Source organism: Rhinatrema bivittatum, chromosome 4 (genome assembly GCF_901001135.1).
Source record: "Rhinatrema bivittatum chromosome 4, aRhiBiv1.1, whole genome shotgun sequence".
NCBI lineage: Eukaryota > Metazoa > Chordata > Amphibia > Gymnophiona > Rhinatrematidae > Rhinatrema > Rhinatrema bivittatum.
The window spans coordinates 99,384,361-99,402,694 of NC_042618.1; the positions used below are offsets into that span (position 1 = coordinate 99,384,361).

Sequence of the window (18,334 nt, forward strand, 5' to 3'; positions counted from 1 at the left end):
AATGTTCTATATAAACAAACAAGGGGGAACGGGATCTTGGCCATTATGCAGAGAGGCGATGTGGATCTGGACATGGGCGTGCAAACACTCCATCCACCTCCAGGCCACTTACATTCCAGGGATAGCCAATGTTCAAGCGGACAGGCTCAGCAGAATCTTCCATCCACACGAATGGGAACTTCACCAAGAAGTAGCGGACTCCATCTTTCACCAGTGGGGCCGACCTTCCATAGATCTCTTTGCGACCGAACACAATCGGAAAGTAGAGAAATTCTGCTCAGTTTGGCCCAGTCTCCAACGTCAAACACAAGATGCCTTTCTACTTCCATGGTCACAACAGCTCATGTACGCGTTTCCCCCAATTCCACTGATCACACGTACGCTGCAAAAATGCATCCTGGATTCAGCGCAACTCATTCTAATAGCACCAGCGTGGCCTCGCCAACACTGGTACACACATCTCTTACACATGTCCACAGAAACGCCTATTCGCCTACCACTGCGAATAGATCTACTATCGCAGGACGAGGGCACACTTCTTCACCCACTTCAGCAGTCCCTACACCTCACAGCATGGAGACTGAACGGATCTTACTTGAAGAACAAGGTATATCCTTAATAGTTCAGGATGTGATTCTGGCATCACGTCGACCATCAACAAGGAAGAACTATCATTTCAAATGGAAGAGATACGTTCTCTGGTGCACATCTGAATGTCTGGACCCTTTGTCATGCCCTCCGGCCAGACTTTTGGACTATCTCCATACCTTGTATACCTCAGGTCTAGCACCTACTTCGGTACGAGTTCATCTAAGTGCCATTGCGGCGAGACACCGGCTCTACAAAGGGCAGTCCATCTCCTTACACCCCGCAGTATCAAGATTCCTGAAGGGTCTAAATAATTTAAGGCCCCCGATTACTAAGCCACCAATCCCATGGGATCTCAACATCGTATTACAGCAACTGATGCTTCCCCCATTTGAGCCTTTACATACAGCTCACCTGAAATACCTCACGTGGAAAGTAGTTTTTCTGGTTGCAATCACCTCGGCAAGACGAGTGAGCGAACTACAAGCTTTGGTGCATTATTCACCGTTTCTACAATTCTACCCACATAAGGTAGTCCTTCGTCCCCACCCAACTTTTCTCCCAAAGGTGGTGACGCCATTCCACCTGAACCAATCCATCGACCTACCTGTTTTCTTTCCTGAACCACATACTTCAGAAAGGGAAAAAAGATTACACACTCTGGACTGTAAACGGGCGCTAGAGTTATATACCTTACAAACTCAATCTCCTAATCGTCCTTCCCAGTTGTTTGTAACATTTAATCCAAACGCCCCAGGAAAACCCGTGGCGAAAAGAACCATAGCGAGTTGGCTCGCCCAATGTATACAATTCTGTCACACCAAGCAACATTGCACGCTACTTTCTAAACCAAAAGCACATCAAACAAGAGCGATGGCAACGTCCACAGCTTACCTCTCTAACGTGCCCCTCTTGGATATTTGCAAATCAGCTACGTGGGCATCTCTACATACTTTTGCAGCACATTACTGCCTAGACCAACACACGTCTCAGGACACAAGACTTGGACAGGCAGTTTTAAACTCTCTACTGCAGAATACCAATTAGCTCGACTGACACATTTGCATCACGATAGATACTCTAAACAATTAAGTGATGCAGAGCTTTGTACTCCCATACAGCATGGCTAATTCAGCCTGCTATCGACGGGAAAAAGCAAGTTTGCTTACCGTAAACGGTGTTTCCGTAGATAGCAGGATGAATTAGCCATGCTGACCCACCCACCTCCCTGTCAGTCGTGTTTTCGTGCTCACGCTTGCTATTTTACAGACTGAGGAGAGTCGGTTTTTCCAGCGCGGGAACCCACGCGCAGCCTCAGAGCAGAGCTCTGACTTCTCTTTGGAAGCTCCGCCTCCTGTGCCTGACGGACAGGTCCCATACAGCATGGCTAATTCATCCTGCTATCTACGGAAACACCGTTTACGGTAAGCAAACTTGCTTATACAGACGTTTAGGGTATGATTTCCGGGTTAAAGATCAGAGATCAAAAAGTTAAGGGGCGTGGTTTGCAGCTTTGGTACTGTCCGGGAGGAGCTAAAGGTCTGGTTTGAAGTTTTGCGTGTCATGGTTTACAGTTCTTTTAGGGCTGCGAATGGGATAGACCGATATAAAATCTGGGAGCCCTTTATGTTTGAGGAGCAGAGACAGAGGCATCAGCTGCGCGACTTTCATTTCATGGAACCAGATAGACCAGGTCTGTAATTTGGGAGCGTGATCACAGCTGGGGACGTGGTTTGCAGTGTGGGGCTGGGATACAGTTTGGGCGTGGTTTAGTTTTGGGGGCTAGGAAAGAGTTGGGGGCGTGGCTCCTCGTTTGGGGCTGGGATTGAAGCGGAGGCTGAGGTCTGATTGGGGCGTGGTTTGCATTTGGGGGCTGGGTTGGAGGAGTTAGGGGCGTGGTTTGCCTGTGGGCTGAGAAATCTGCTATTTGAATGTAGCGCGTCCCGACCGCACTGTAACGTGTGCGGGCGGGACTCACCGTGCTCGTTTGTCTTTTTTTCTCGTGTGGATCCAGTGTTGGGCTGAAAAGTGACCGAATTGGAGAAAGGAAAAGTCAAGGCGGCAGAGTGCGCGCTGAGTACTTCCCGGGATCCCAGCGCAGACTCGAGGCAAGAACCCGGGGAACTGGGAGTTAAGCAAAGGGGCTGATGAGGGTTTTAACTGCTTCTTTCGTAGGACTATGTCCACCTCCTCTCCGTTTGAGTTTCCAACTATCTGTTTCATGCCCTATTTTGCAGTGCATCTTTGTGAGTCCCCACCTTAAGAATGCCACGAGCTTTGGGGAAAAAAGGTATTTTGGTTGTCCTGCGATTGTGATGACATCCTTTCATTTTGATTGGTAAATTTTAGCATTTTTCTGCTTCCTCCGAAATAATTTAGTGTAATGTTTAAGACATGTCCTTCAACCTCACGTCTCAAAATAGTATATTTTGTGAAAATTGACTTAGGGTTTGGTTTACTAATGAAATCCCATAGACACAGAATGGGAAAAAATCTGGATCCCTAGATTGGTTGTTAATATATTCTGCACCTTGGAAAGGGAGTTATTTCAGGGGTTGTCTGACATATGGTATCGAGTTCAAGCTAAATGAATCTGAGGAAGGGGGTGATAGCCTTCTAATGAGGATGGTGAAGAATGTGCAACGTTTTTGGCGCCTGAGGTATGCCAGTTGCAGAATGTTTTAGTTTATTAATCGTCTTTTTTACATAGAAAAGGACCACATTTCCACCAGTCTGCCCAGTAAGCTTATGGTAGTATCTGCTCTGCCATGTAAGTTACCCCATGTTTATCTGTTTCCCAGATCATAAAAGTCAGGGCCTTCATTGGTTGCTGTTTGAATCCAGTTCCCCTTTACATGGTGCCTATCAGTTTCCCACACTAACCCTCCTAAATTGCTGTTGAATTCAGTTCCCTGTTATGCTTTGCTGTTGAAGCAGAGAGCAATGTTTGAGTTACATCAAAGTATCAGGCTTATTGATTAAGGGTAGTAACCACGGCATCAGTAAGTTATCCCTATACTTGTTTCCCCAGGCCATAAAAGTTGGGGCCCTTGGTTGCTGAACGAATCCGGTTCCCCTTTTCCCCCTGCCGTTGAAGCAGAGAGCAATGATGGTGTTGTATCAACAGTATCAAGGCTTATTGGTTAAGGGTAATAACCGTCGCACCATCAAGTTACTCCATGCACTCTTTTCTTCATGTCCATCCTTTAACCTTTAGGGATCCACAGATTTTATCCCATGCCCTTTCAAATTCTCTCACTGTTTTTGTTTTCACCATCTCTGGAAGGGCATTCCAGGCATCGACTAACCTCTCCATGAAGAAATATTTTCTGACATTGGTTCTGAGGTGTCCTCCTTGGAGTTTCATTTTGTGACCCCTAGTTCTACTGATTTCTTTCCAAAAGAAAAGGTTTGACATTTGCACATCATTAAAAGCTTTTAGGTATTTGAAGGTCTGTATCATGTCGCCCCTGTGCCTTCTCTCTTCCAAGGTATTCATATCCTTCAGTCTCTCATAGGTTTTCTGATACTGACCACACTCTTTTGGTAGCTCTTCTCTGGACTGCCTCTGTACAGGGGCATCACCACCTCTATTTGCTTGCTGGCTTTTTCTCTCTGTGCAGCCCAGCATTCTTCCGATTTTAGCTGTCGCCTTGTCACGTCGGATCGCCATCTTCAGATCGCCAGAAACTATCATCCCAAGATCCCGCTCTTGGTCCGTGCACATCAGCCTTTCCCCCTACCCATCTCATACCGCTCTTTTGGATTACCGCATCCCAGATGCATGACTCTGCACTTCTTGGCATTGGTCGAGATTTGGCAGTTGGGATTCAATCTTCAAGCCTTCGTAAATCACTTTTCATTCTCTCTACTCCTTTAGGGATGTCCACTCTGTTGCAGATCTTGGAATCATCCACAAATAGACAAACTTTACCTTCTGTCCCTTCCGCAATGTCTCTCACAAAGATATAGAACAGATCTGGTCCCAGTAACGAGCCCTGTGGCACTCCACTTAACACTGCTCTCTTCAGAGTAGGTTCCGTTTACCATTACACGCTGTCTCCTATCAGTCAACCAGTTTGCAATCCACTCCACCACCTTGGCACTCAGTCCAAAGCTTCTCATTTTGTTCACAAGACTCCTATGTGGAACTGTATCAAAAGCTCTGCTGAAACCCAATAAATGACATCGAGTGCTCTTCCTCAGAGGCATACTAGAGGGGGGGGGGTGTGTCAGTCCACCCCAGGTGCTAACGAGGAGGGGTGCCATTGACACGGTCTCGCGGTTAGGGCCCACACTTAGGATTTGTTCTTGCACCTGCGTGGTAGGCCGTGGTGGTCGTTTTCGCACGCTCTTGTGCATGTGCTACTTCCATCTATAGGCCGTCTGTGTACGGTGCATCGGCTCTGGGCATGCTTTGTGCACTCGGGTTTTGGACTTGCTTTTTATACGCCCAAACTTTTTTTTTTTTTTTTTTACGTGCTTAACTTGGCGCGCAGGTTGTGCTGCACCTTGCCACACCTTCTTCTCAGCGCTTATTTTTTTCCTGTGTTTTTTTTTCTTGGTTGATTTTTTTTTGAGGTGGGCTTTGGAAGGTTACACTGCTGCAATATCCACCCTCAACCTTGTTTTCAATTTCTTCACTGATTGTGGGAAATTAATTTCTAGGATATTTTTGTATAGTTTAATCCATTCTTCCTTTCACCCTGACAGTATGTCTTGTTCCACTGGCTGCTATACAACCCCAAAGCACAATAGTGATCCCTCTGTTTAATGATAGGCAAGGTGTTCTATTCTTCAGATGCTTCACCCTTTTTTTTCTCCAAACGTGTCTTATGTGTTGTGGCCAAACCGTTCTATTTTAGTTTCCTCAGTCCAAAGCACTTCTTTCCAAAAAGATTCAGACTTATCAAGGTCTTGTTTTGCATGCTTTAGACTAGTTCTTAACCCATTGGGACCCACCTAACCAGTCTGGTTTTCTGGATATCCTCCATGAATATGCAGGTGAGAAATTTGCAGGCACTGCAGCCTTTGCATGCAAATTTATCTCATGCATATTCATTGTGGATATCCTGAAAACTTGACTGGTTTGAGAACTCCCTGCTCTAGGCAAGAACTTTTTGTGATGATGTCAGACAACTTTTCAGTGCTGAATGTTGTTGTACAAGCAATACTGTACTATGAACCTGTGAACAGCTACTTCAGTGGCACCTAACATTTTCAGTAGGTTGGCAGTGATCTGTGGGTTCTGTTTTGCAGTTCTCAAATACTTTCCTTCTTCAGTCTCATAATGGGCAGAAACAGCATCACCACAATGGTTCAATAGAAGGAAACAGACGTCTTTTAAATCTTTTAACGGCATGTGGAAGCTGTCTACAATTGCATGTTTGCATGGTCTAATCAAATAGTACATTTTGAGCATGCTCTAAGTCCTGTGAGAACAAGGCAATTAGAGTGCCTATCTGGACTTTTTTTTTTTTTTTTTTTTTACAGTAATTCATTATTCAATCCAGATGGAAAAATGGTAATTGGTATAAAAAAAAATCCGTCGTTCACACTAGAGAAGCAGCTGATCGCGATCACCCCAACAGGAACTTTTTTGTAGACATTCAATAGCTGTAAAATGCAAATCTTCAAATACGTGCGCCTTTGACAAACAGTACGTTACCAATAGAGCTTCTCTACCTTACATGAGAAGATAGCTCCAATGCTCTATCATGCCAATGGGAAGAGAGCGCAAAGTTTTCCCTTATAAAGAAGATGTCATGGGCATTTAATTGCATGTACAACCCAAGACGAAGCACAAGGATTAGCACTCCTTAGCTGCATTGTCTGATCTGCTGTGATAGGAAATAAAGTACCTGAAAGACTGAGGACAGACTGTACATCGCCACTCGGATAATATCCAACATAAATACATGGTTCTTGTGCAATAGAACGAAACTCAGAATGTACTAGCTGATCTCGTAATAATCTCACTCAGCAAAAAGCAAATAGAAATAATGTAGTAAACACTGGCTCCACACTTAAAATAGTGTTTCTTTATATCCTGAACTGCCTTAGATCCTACTGAGAGCTGTAACGCACACATCCACGTTGAATAGAAGAATCAACCCAATTCATAGGATTGAATTTTGAAGTCTTCAACATTGGAGCATAGTTGATTTTCTTTCAAGCAATGCAGGTGACAACCGGAGATGTGCAATGGTGGTTTCTGTCTTAAGGTTTGCAATGAACTTTGTATCACGTAGAGGTTGTGGCTGCTTCTGTTCTCCTAGAGATTAATTCAAACATACGGTTTGACCAGGGGTGCCTAAACTTTTGCAAATAACTCTATTTGAATGACGTTCTTTAGGACTGAGCTTCCTGATGATGTGGTTTATTCAATGAGAAAAGGTTGTGGTTTGATGTTCTAGAAATGATCTTTGTTTAAAATACAGAGTTAGTTCTGTGGCAATAATTTATAAGTCTGTAAAATAAATCCTTGAAAACAAAGGAATGATAGTTCATATGTGACACAATGCTTTCTGTATGCAAGGAGCATAACACTAGATCTTCCTCTTATGTAATAATTTATTGGGCTGTAACTCCACATTTGACTTTACTTCCCTAACCAGTAATTACCTAAGCAAAAGAGAGTGGTAGATTTGAAAACAACAATGGTGGTTTCTTTTCAAGCTTCCTCTCCCACAGCCCTTTAAATTTGTAGATGGCTAGCTTTGGTCTCCATGTTTTTCTTTTTTTTTTTTTAGCTTTGACATGAAAAGCAAAGTTACAGTATTTGCAAGCCTTTAGCGTAATTGAGTCATTTTCATTTAAAGCTGGTAGCTTCTTGGGTAGTAGACTGGTGGGAATGTTCTTATCTCTGGTTAGGAGAGGGAAGACGTTGATGGGTTTTGTTGGGTTTTAGCTCTTCTGCATGGGCTGTCCCTGTAAAGTGAAGGGAAGACTTCAGTTTTGTGCTTTGGCAGTGCATGGAAATAAGAGCGGGGTGTAACTGACTTTCTTGCCATCAGTCTGCATGGACTCGGGACAAGAGTCTCAAGTCAATCAATATCCAAAGACACCATGAACACAACAAGTAAGGTTGAAGGTAGTATTGATATAGTACTGTTACTCCAATTGAATGCACAGAAATAAAGATCAACAAATAACTTTTTTTTTTATTGGATGAACTTAAAATGTTTCTTGACTAGCTGTCGAGCAGTAATAATGATGGATTGCCTATTGATCTCTTCTTCATGATTCCAATGTTTCTTCGCCAAACCCTCCAACATGCCTTCATCTTATTTCAAACTGCAATAAATAGATATCAGGACCCCCTGGTCTCCTGTGATGCTGTGCTAAGGGCCGCAATATTTGGGTCTTGCTGAATTGTCTGGTCCTGGCCAAATTGCCATGGAGGGCTGGGCTCTATCCAGAAGAGAAATGGCAATGGAACAGCACATTGCGCCTTTTGGGGCCGCTCTCCTACCCCCACCCCACCTCCTTGGAAGAGAAGTGGCATTGGTGGTAGTGGGACAGTGCATTGTATCCCTTCTGCCCCACCCCAATCCCATCAATCGCTTTCCTGTTGGGAAATAAGATGAGGACATGGCCAGAGGCACTGCAAGGCCGCTCTCCTCCTCCTGTCTCCAACAGAATCAGGCCGATACAGAAAAACCCGCAGGCGAGCGATTCAGAAAAACAAAAAATGCAAATGAGGGCTCGCGATAAAAGGAGGCGCTAGGGACACTAGCACATCCCAAGCGGCGGCTGTCAGCGGGTTTGACAGCCGCTGCTCAATTTTACCGGCGTCTATTCTCAAACCTGCTGACAGCCAGGGGTTCAGAAAACGGACGCTGGCATAATTGAGCGTCCGTCTTCCAACCCGCAGGCCGTGGGCAGATTTTTAAATTTTTTTTTATTTTTGGGGCCTCCGACTTAATATTGCTATGATATTAAGTCGGAGCGTGTACAGAAAAGCAGTTTTTTTTTCTGCTTTTCTGTACACTTCCCCAGTGCCGGCCGAAATTAACACCTGCCTTTGGCAGGAGTTAATTTCTGAGAGTAAAATGTGCAGCCAAATGCAGGCTAACAGTGCACTCCCCAAAGCGCACTTTACTGTATCGGCCTGCTTGTGAGTCAGTTAGGGATCATGGGGGTGCAGGGAGTAAATAAGGGGATCATGGAGGGTGCAGGGAATGAAAGAGGGTGTGAGGAGATCATGGAGGGGGCAAGGAGTGAATGAGGGTGAGTTAAGGGAATTGTGGGTTGGAGAGTGAATAAGTGAGGGGTTCATGGTTTGGAGAGTGCAGAGTGTGAAAGGAGGTGAGTGAGGAAATTGGGGGTGCAGGGAGTGAATGAGAGGATGGGGGTGGGGGAAGAATGAGTGATCCAGGGAGCATGAGGAGGTTGGGAGTGGGTGCAAGTGTGAATGAGGTATTGATGGGAGGGGGAGATGGGAGATAATGCTAAGAGAAAGTAAATGAGGGACAGTGAGAGGGGATCTTGGGGCTGGGTGGAAGAGTGAGTGAGGGGAATGAATGAGAGGAAAGTGACTGACTACAGGATTGTGGGATGGGAGAGAGTGCCATTGTGAATGTGAGGGAGGAGATTGGAATGTGTGTGAGGATCATTGTGGGTGCAAAAGGAGTGGAGGGGGAATTGGGGGATGGGGGCTGTGACTTCCTTCTCCATTCCCAGTTCTCCCTCTTCCCTCCTCTTCATCCCATCCTCAGTACTCCCTTTCTTCCTCCTCCTCATTCCTGATCCCTTTTACCTCCCCTTCGCTCATTGCCTTTTCTTATCCTCCCTGAATCCCCCATCCTCTCTCCCTCACCCTCTCTGCCTCTTTCTTCCTACATCCTTTATCCTTCTACCCTTCCTGCTTAAGATTCCTTCTGCATTTCCCTCTTCTGAGAATCTCTCTCCTCCCCTCCTTTCTCCCCAGCCCCAATAACTAAGAACCCTTTTCCTCTAATAAAGAACCAAAATTAACTGGATACAGAAATGTCAGAAATCAATTTAATTTTGATAAAGATGAAAAAATTACACTATTTAAATTGCAATTCTGTGTAAAACTATGTACATTTGCCACATAATTGCTGCAAAGTTTTGAAAAATCTGCCGCAGAATTTGCTAACTCTTGACGAATCTTTGGAGGGGGGCCTCTAATCTTCGTGTTCTCCAAGGGTGGGCTGCTGGCCTCGGTGATTGTGTAACAGCGGGCTTGAGGATCAGGTTTCCTCAGTCTGAGGAGAGCCAAAGCCAGGGCTGCTGGGTGGGGGAGGGAGGGCCGGGAAGCCTGCCTGCCTGCACTCGCCAGGGGAGAAGAACACCAGCCCAAAACCTGAGCAAACAGAGAAGCAGAAATCAAAGCAGACGGTTCAAGCACATGTGTTTAAACAGCTGGGAACAAAACAAACTCCGGTTATGAAGGGCACCAGTGGGAAACTGAGAATCTCCTGCAAAGTCCTAGCTCCACATGCCTTCCCCATCTGTCGCTTGCAGTGTCCAGGCCGGGATCTCAGTGCAGATTGGGATATTTGGTTCTAGGCTTCGCAAGCTTTAGACAGGTTTCATCGACGATACAGAGAGCACTGCCTGTTTTCTGATGCTGTCAAATTGTAGTACTCCCCCCCCCCCCCCATTGATTTCTCAGTTTTGCATGATGATCCCTGGGCTAATGGTCCCCTCATAAGTTACTGCTGACAGCATGAGTGGGCATTACAAGCTAAGGACAAGAACATCTGACAGGCGAAGGCAACTATCCAGTGCTAAAACCATATGGTAGCGACTAAGAGGAATATAGCTTTAAGAAAAATCAAAATTTGTGACTATTGTGTTTTGTTTTGGTTTTTTTTTAATCAGTGATTTGCCCATAAAAACAGATGAAGACATTTTTTTCCCATATTATGCACGCGTGCATAATATGGGAAAAAATGCTAGTATTCATTTTAGTCTGGGTTTATACTGGTGTGCTGCAGTATCTGGTGTGTTTGTGTTGCTTTTGGTAAACTGCTGACTTCAGCGTGAGAGGCAGTATCTGTTTGTACAGTGGCAAGTTATGCCTCACTTTCTGTCCACTTATCTGTACCTTCCTTCCAGGATAGGATAGATCAGCTAGCTGGTGCATCTTGTAATGACTTATTACAAATGCATGTGCAGAAAAGTCCTCCATTACCTAGCAAAGGGCTAGTTAACTGCACTGTTGGGCCTGTACGGAGAGCTGGTGAATGGGTGTGTGCTGCAGAGACACTTAGGGGCCGATGCAATAAATGTGCACAGAAAACGGGTGCTCAATGTTGAGTGCCTGTTTTGGTTTTTTTTCTAACACACACCCATTCACCTCTCCTGAGCTCCCAATCCAATATTTAAATGAGGGATCAAAAAAAAATCTGAGGTAAATGTGAGTCCATCTGTAACAACTTAATTAGGACCTAATAGGAAATATTTTCTCCTCTCTCCAAGATTTCTTATTTCTTAGATATAATATCCTAAATTGTCCCCCATTTATTATTGGGTCCTTGTGATGCAGTAAATGTATTGGTTTGTTGTTGCCTCTAATGTGTGAATTGTATACAAGTTTTCCAGTAGATTTCTTTGTTATTAAAAAGCTTAATAAAAAAAAAAAGGGATCGTGCTAAAAAGGAGGTGCCAGGGACGGATGTGTCCCCTTAGTGCCTCCTTGGAATTGGGCGCACAGGAGAGGTGGCTGTCAAGCCGGTTGGGAAAATGGACGCTCAGTCTACGAGCATCTGTTTTTATTTATTTATTTATTTATTTAAAATTTTTATATACCGACATTCATCCAGGATATCACATCGGTTTACAGTGTAACACAAACAAACGCCAAGCATGGCACTTTACATTGAACAAATAAAACAAGTTAACAAATGAATAATTGAGGGTGTGAACAAGGGGAAAATTGCATTAAATACTCAACTAGGTTTGTAATTATATACATATGTACAAAAGGAAGACACTAAGAGATAAACAATTTAGGAGTGCTAGGAGGAGAGGGGGGAGTGATGAGCAGAGGGAAGGGGTGAGAAAAAGGTAGGAGAAGGGCGAAGTGAGGGGAAGGAGGACCAGAAGAGGGGGGGGCAGAGGAGAGGAAGGGTGGGCAGTAGAGAGGAGGGAGAAATTAGGTGTATGCCTTGGTGAAGAGCCAGGTCTTGAGCTTCCACTTGAACGATTTGATGCATTCCTCTTGCCGTAGTTCAACTGGCATTGTGTTCCAAAGGGTCGGCCCGGCTATCGATATTGCACGGGCTCTGGTAGATGTTAGTTTGTAGAGTTTAGGGGAAGGGATGGGCATAGTTGCGAGATGTGCGTGTCTAGTAGGCTTATTAGACTGGTGTAAGCGGAAGGATTCATTAAACCAGTTCATTTCAGGATTGTAAAGAGCCTTGTGGATGAGAGAGAGAGTCTTATATTGTATACGGGAAGCTATTGGGAGCCAATGTAGATCTTTTAGAACAGGTGTAATATGGTCGTGTCTGCGTAAGTTGGTCAAGATTCGGGCTGTTGTGTTTTGTAAAATTTGAATGGGGTGAATGGCGTTGTTGGGAAGGCCAAGGAGAAGGGAGTTGCAGTAGTCGGTTTTGGCGAAGATGGTGGTTTGTTTTCTCCTGTTACCGGCATATACACGCACAAGTTACATGGCCTGGACCGTATATCTTATTTGGTTCCTCCTACATAGTATCATAACGCTACTATTAGGAGGAATCTCAGAAAGCAGGATTTTTCTTTTTGTCAATGCACCCTTGAGCGTGCCCTACCTGTTACGTCAGCCTCGGCCAGGCGTAAAATTTGCTGTGTTGTAAGGGCGCATTGGCCGCACAGAAAATTTATTGGATTGCAGGGATTAGCTAATAGTGTCATCTACATGAATTTCCATGTGATAAGCGCTATTAGCTACGTGGAGATTTGGACGCATTAAACCCCATATTGGATTGGGGGTTGTGGCCGGGCGTCCAGTCGTGTGTTAGGCCATGAGCAGCGGTTAGTGCACGGTATTGAATCGGCCCCTTAATGCCTGGACAGCAGATGCTTACACATGGTGCACGCCTGTCCATCCTGTTATTCCATAGTTGTTACGTGACCACAGGTGCTGACGCATTGTCTGCTCGTCTGGTGTCCAAGCAGAGCCTTAGCAATGCTTCATGCAGGATTCTCGTGGCTGAATTGATCCTGAAAAAAAAAAACAGCTTCTTTGCAAGTTGGATCAATATGGAACTAATCCAAAGACACTGTAGTGCATGAGCATTGGGTCCCGCCTATAAACGTGACAGGAATGTTGTACAAGCAGGCAGCAGGATCATTAGAAATTGGCAGCGATCTCTTCTTTGCCTTGTCTCTTGCAGTTCCTGTGGAAGAGGTAGGTTCTCTGACTCTGCTTTTTGTTGTTGGGGGATCACTTTGGAGGCCGTGATCTCCAAGAATATAAGCCATGATAATCAAATCAGCCGCTATGCAAGGGTTGCCATGCTTTGTATCTTGGAATAGTTCTCAGGATTTTGAAATATTTGCATGAAGTGGTCAGTAACAGAGTAAGACTAAGAACATAAGTTGCCATACCGGGTCAGACTGGAGGTCCATAAAGTTCAGCATCCTGTTTCCAACAGTGGTCAATCGAGGATACAAGTATCTGGCAAGTACCCAAACATTAAATAGATCCTATGCTACTAATGCAATAATAGCAGTGGCTATTCCCATAGTCAACTTGATTAATAGTAGTTTATGGACTTCTCCTCCCGGAACTTGTCCAAATCTTTTTTTAAACCCAGCTAAGCTAAATGCCTTAACCACATCCTCTGGAAATGAATTCCAGAGTTTAATTGTGTGAGAGGATTTTCTCCGATTTGTTTTAAATGTGCTACTTGCTAAACAGAAGCGGCTCAAGGCAATCTACTGCCTGAAGTGAGGGATGAAATGGTGCCCCCCTCCCCCATGGTGTGACAGAGGTGAAATCACCCAGATGGTCGGGGGGGGGTCCCTTTTGGTGATTTGTAATACTGGGGAAGGGTGGCAGAAGTCAAGAATCTCAAAGGAGTGGATATCATTATCACTGATACTCTTTCTAGGAAGCTGGCAACCCTGCCACACTCCTGGGAACCCTATTTTATTTCTATTTTGTCTTTTCAAAGTGGATTACATTCAGGTACTGCAGGTATTTCCCTGTCCCTAGAGGGCTCACAGTGACAATGGAGGGTGAAGTGACTTACTCAAGGTCATAAGGAGCTGCAGTGGGATTTGAACCCTGGTTTACCTGGTTTGCAGCCCGCTGCTCCTTATCGCCTGCCTCTCCCCCTTCCCTAGCATCTGCCCCCTGGGGATGTGGGAGTCTGTGTATGTGGCACCCACTTTTAGGACCAATGCAAGGATATTAGATGCCATGGACCAACCTTACAGTCTTTGGTTTCCCCTTTTCTCCCCTCCCCACACAATAAAAAATGATGTATTCCATTTTAAAATGTAACCATTTCCCCAACCTAAAAAGGGAGCTTGTATATGGAAAAGGGGCATTCAAACTATAATCTTCTGCAGTAAAATTATCACTTACAAATATGTATATTTATATGCACTGTGAAATGAGATACTTTCAGTAATAGTTTAATAGGCTTAATAAACCTCCTTTCACATGGTAATTAAGGTATCTTACTGGATCCCATATGGTATTAGGGCTATGGTAAAGTGCACTGGGTGTGGACTTCGCCCACAGAAAGCCATGAATAAACTGAACTACAATTCCAATATAGTAAGCCTTCCATATCATTACTGCCAATACTTCAACAGTATCAGCCCTACCTAAGAAAAAGCAACTGCAAATATTATATCAGGCCCTAAACACCAATGCACCTCCTATTAGGAAAACAGATTAAAGCCAGGTTGTAAATCCCTACACAGAAAGTACATGCTAGCAGAACACACTCTCACCAAACACAGAATAAAAATACCATAAAATATAAATTAAAATGTGAAGACAAAAACTGAACTGGAAATCACAAGAAGCCAAACCATATGCAGTGCAAATACAATCGCGATATAAAACATTAAGCATACCAATAAAAAGTGTCAAATCAGCTGATGACTAGAACATCCAAATTAAAACCACATGCAAAAATGTTAAAAAAATTACCACACACTAATAAAATATTTCAAAACAGACATAACACATCCAATTAAAATTAACAAGGATAAAAATAATCTCCCATGTTCCATACCTGGGAACTTCAGATTTCCAGTAATTCTGAGACTGATGTAAATTGGAGGGAGGGTGCACAAGCTTAAACCTCTCTCACACACACACACAGGCACTTTCACACACATGCATTCTTTTATATTATATATGGCTATATACACACAGGCACCTTCTCGCTCACTCTCACACATGCACGCGCGCGCAAACGCAGACTCTCTCACATGGCTAGTCTGACACTCTTGCACACACATTCTAGAACTTTTCTTCAGCTACTGGCTGTGGGGCAAATGTCTGTGGCATCACAGACCCTCTTCGGCTGCTGGACTTTCCTCTTGCTGGCAGGGAATGGGAACCCCACCAGCACTCACTGCTTTATGCTACCAGTGAGGTGTGGGAAACCCGCTTACATTAGAATTTAAAATGCAAAGTGAGGCAGCCACTTCAGTTTTAATTTTTTTTTTTTTTTTTGGGGGGACCCCTTGCTGTCACTCCCAAAATGTTGCTGCCTGAGGTGGCTGCTTCACCCTGCCTCATTATAGAACCGCCCCTGTTGCTAACTGTAGGGGGCACTCCATGGTCTTTGTATTATCTGAAAGAGTAAATAACCGATTCACATTTACCCGTTCTAGTCCTCTCATGATTTTGCAGCCCTCTAACTTACTCAGCTGTCTCTTCTCTAAGCTGAATAACCCTAACTCCTTTAGCCTTTCCTCACAGGGCAGCCATTCCATCCCCTTTATCATTTTGGTCGCCCTTCTCTTTTCCTTTTCCAAAGCAACTATATCTTTTTTGAGATGCAGTGACCAGAATTGTACACAGTACTCAAGGTGCGGTCTCATCATGGAGCATTATGACATTCTATGTTTTATTCACCATTCCTTTCCTAATAATTCCTAACATTCTGTTGCTTTTTTTTTTACCACTGCAGCGCACTGAGCTGACAGTTTCAATGTGTTGTGCGCTATGATGCCTAGATGTTTTTCCTAGGCGGTAACTCCTAATATGAAACCTAACATTGTGTAACTACAGCATGGGTTATTTTTCCCTATATGCATTATTTTGCACTTGTTGACATTAAATTTTATCTATCGATCATAAACTATAAGCCCAAACAATCAGTAGTCTGGGGACATACTCCAAACAACACAAATACCACAATTGATTATAAACTGTACTCGTGAAGGTCCCACAAAGAAATATATAAAAAGAAAAAAGACATAATAAAAAGAGTAACTATAAGTTGGATGATAAAAATTTTTATATACTGGGTGACATTGTATTAAATTTTATCTGCCATTTGGATGCCCAATCTTCCAGTCTCACAAGGTCCTCCTGCAATTCATCACAATCCGCTTATCATTTAACAACTCTGAATAATTTTGTCATCTGCAGATTTGATCACCTCACTTGTTGTACATCTTTCCAGACCATTTATACATTTTTTAAAAAGCACCAGTCTAAGTACAGATCCCTGAGGCCCTCCACAATTTACCTTTCTTCACTGAGGAAACCAACCATTTAATCCTACTTTCTGTTTCTGATCTTTTAACCAGTTTGCAATCCACAAAAGGACATCTCCTCCTATCCTATGACTTAATTTTTCTTAGGAGTCTCTCATGGGGGACTTTGTCAAATGCCTTAAAAAATACAAATACATCTACCGGCTCCCTTTTATCCACATGTTCATTAACTCCTTCAAAAAAAATGTAGCAGATTTGTGAGGCAAGACTTCCCTTGGGTAAATCCATGCTGACTGTGTTACATTAAACCATGTTTGTCTGTATGTTCTGTGATTTTGTTCTTTATAACGGTTTCCCCGATTTTTCTTGGCACTGAAATCCAGCTCCCCAGTCTATAGTTTCCCGGATCACCCCTGGAGCCCTTTTTTTAAATATCGGGGTTATGTTGGCTGCTCTCTAATCTTCAGGTACAATGGTTGATTTTAATGATCTATTACTAGTAATTTATAATCTATCTGAAATTTAATTTTTGAGTTCTTTCAGAACCCTGGAGCATATACCGTTGGGCGATTTGCTATTGTTCAGTTTGTCAGTCTGGCCTACTATATTTTCCAGGTTCACCGTGATTGGTTCAGTTCATCTGAATCATCACCCTCAAAAAAATATTACCGGAACGGATATCTCACCAACATCCTCATAAGAAAACATTGAAGCAAAGAATTCATTTAGTCTTTCCACAATGGCCTTATCTTCCTTAAGTGTCCCTTTAACCCCTCTATCATCTAATGGTCCAACTGACTCCCTCGCAGACTTCCTGCTTTGGATATATTTTTTAAAGTTTTTATCATAAGTTTTTGCCTCTGTAGCCAGCTTCTTTTCAAATTCTCTGTTAGCCTGACTTAATGTTTTACATTTAACTTACTCTTGCTTATGCTTTTTCCTATGTTCTTCAGATGGATCCTTCATCCAATTTTTGAATGAAGTTCTTTTGACTAAAGTACACTCACCTCATCTTGCCTTTTAATCATGCTGGAATTGTTTGACCTTCCTTCCACCTTTCTTAATGCGTGGAATATATCTGGACTGTGTTTCTAAGATGGTATTTTTAAACAATATCCACGCTTATTGTACACTCTTAAACTTTGTAGCTGCACTTTCAGGGTTTTTTTCTATTTTTTGCATTTTTTTCAAAATCTTGTTTTTCTTCACTGTTAACTGTATATTTCTGTGGGAATTCTGTATTACTGTGTGGTGCAGAATTTACACAGAATTCTCTTCCTCTGCAGAATTTAAATTTTTTGCACAGAATTTGGATTAGTGACCTGCTAGGCCCACCGCCCATCCCACTTGTGGTGACTAACAAAGAGGCTAGTAAGCAGCGAGCAGAGCCCATCCTGCTCCTTGCCAGAGATTGGAGAGGCAGGTAGGCTGCAAGCAAAGCCCATCTGGCTCGCAGCCGAAGACACGAGAGGCCCAGGATAGCTGCGGGTTGAGCCCATCTTGTCTGCAGCTTTGACATATTCTGTTAGCCTATTGTGAGAGAGAAGGGGTGTATGTGTAAGAGAGAGAGAGAGAGACACCCTGTGAGGTTAGTGTGCATGTGAGCAAGAGATTGAGAGCCTGTTTGCCTGAGTGAGAGTGTGTGTGTGTGAGAGAGAAGTTGTGTATGTGTGGGAGTGAGGGTGTGTGTTTGTATGTGAGAGAAGGAGTCTGAGTGTGTGAGAGAGAGAGGAAGCCTGTTGATGCGAGAGGGACAAGAGGGAGCCTGTGAGAGGGTGGGTGTGTGAGAGAGAGGGAGTCTGTATGAGAGATGGATCAAACTTGGAGTGGAGGGTTGGGGATGGAGATAGGATGGAAGGGGTTGAGCCTGGAAGTTGGGGGGTAGAATGGAGAGCAGAGGCGTTGAGGGCAGAGAGCAAGAGGTCTGGCCACAAGAATAGGATGAGAGGATGGAAGGGACACTCGTACACTGTACTTCTAGGGGAATTCTGCTGAAAATGTTTTAAATTCTGCGTCTTTGAGTACCGGTAATATTTTTCTGTATTACATTTTATATTAATTACTCAGACTGTGATGTATATTGTTATTTTGACCAATA

The 18,334-nt window shown here is 43.7% G+C and overlaps 1 protein-coding gene across 3 annotated transcripts in view; it reads left to right on the forward strand.

The window, feature by feature from the left end:
* The first annotated feature begins 2,214 nt into the window (after positions 1-2,214).
* PLEKHG3 (pleckstrin homology and RhoGEF domain containing G3) overlaps positions 2,215-18,334 on the forward strand; it is a 192,660-nt gene continuing 176,540 nt past the window's right edge. Inside the window, exon 1 of one of the 3 annotated variants that reach the window (XM_029598500.1) lies at positions 2,215-2,281. The gene's annotated coding sequence lies outside the window, so the exon portion shown is untranslated. The remainder of the gene's footprint in view (positions 2,282-18,334) is intronic. The other 2 variants (XM_029598501.1, XM_029598506.1) reach the window with 2 other exon arrangements.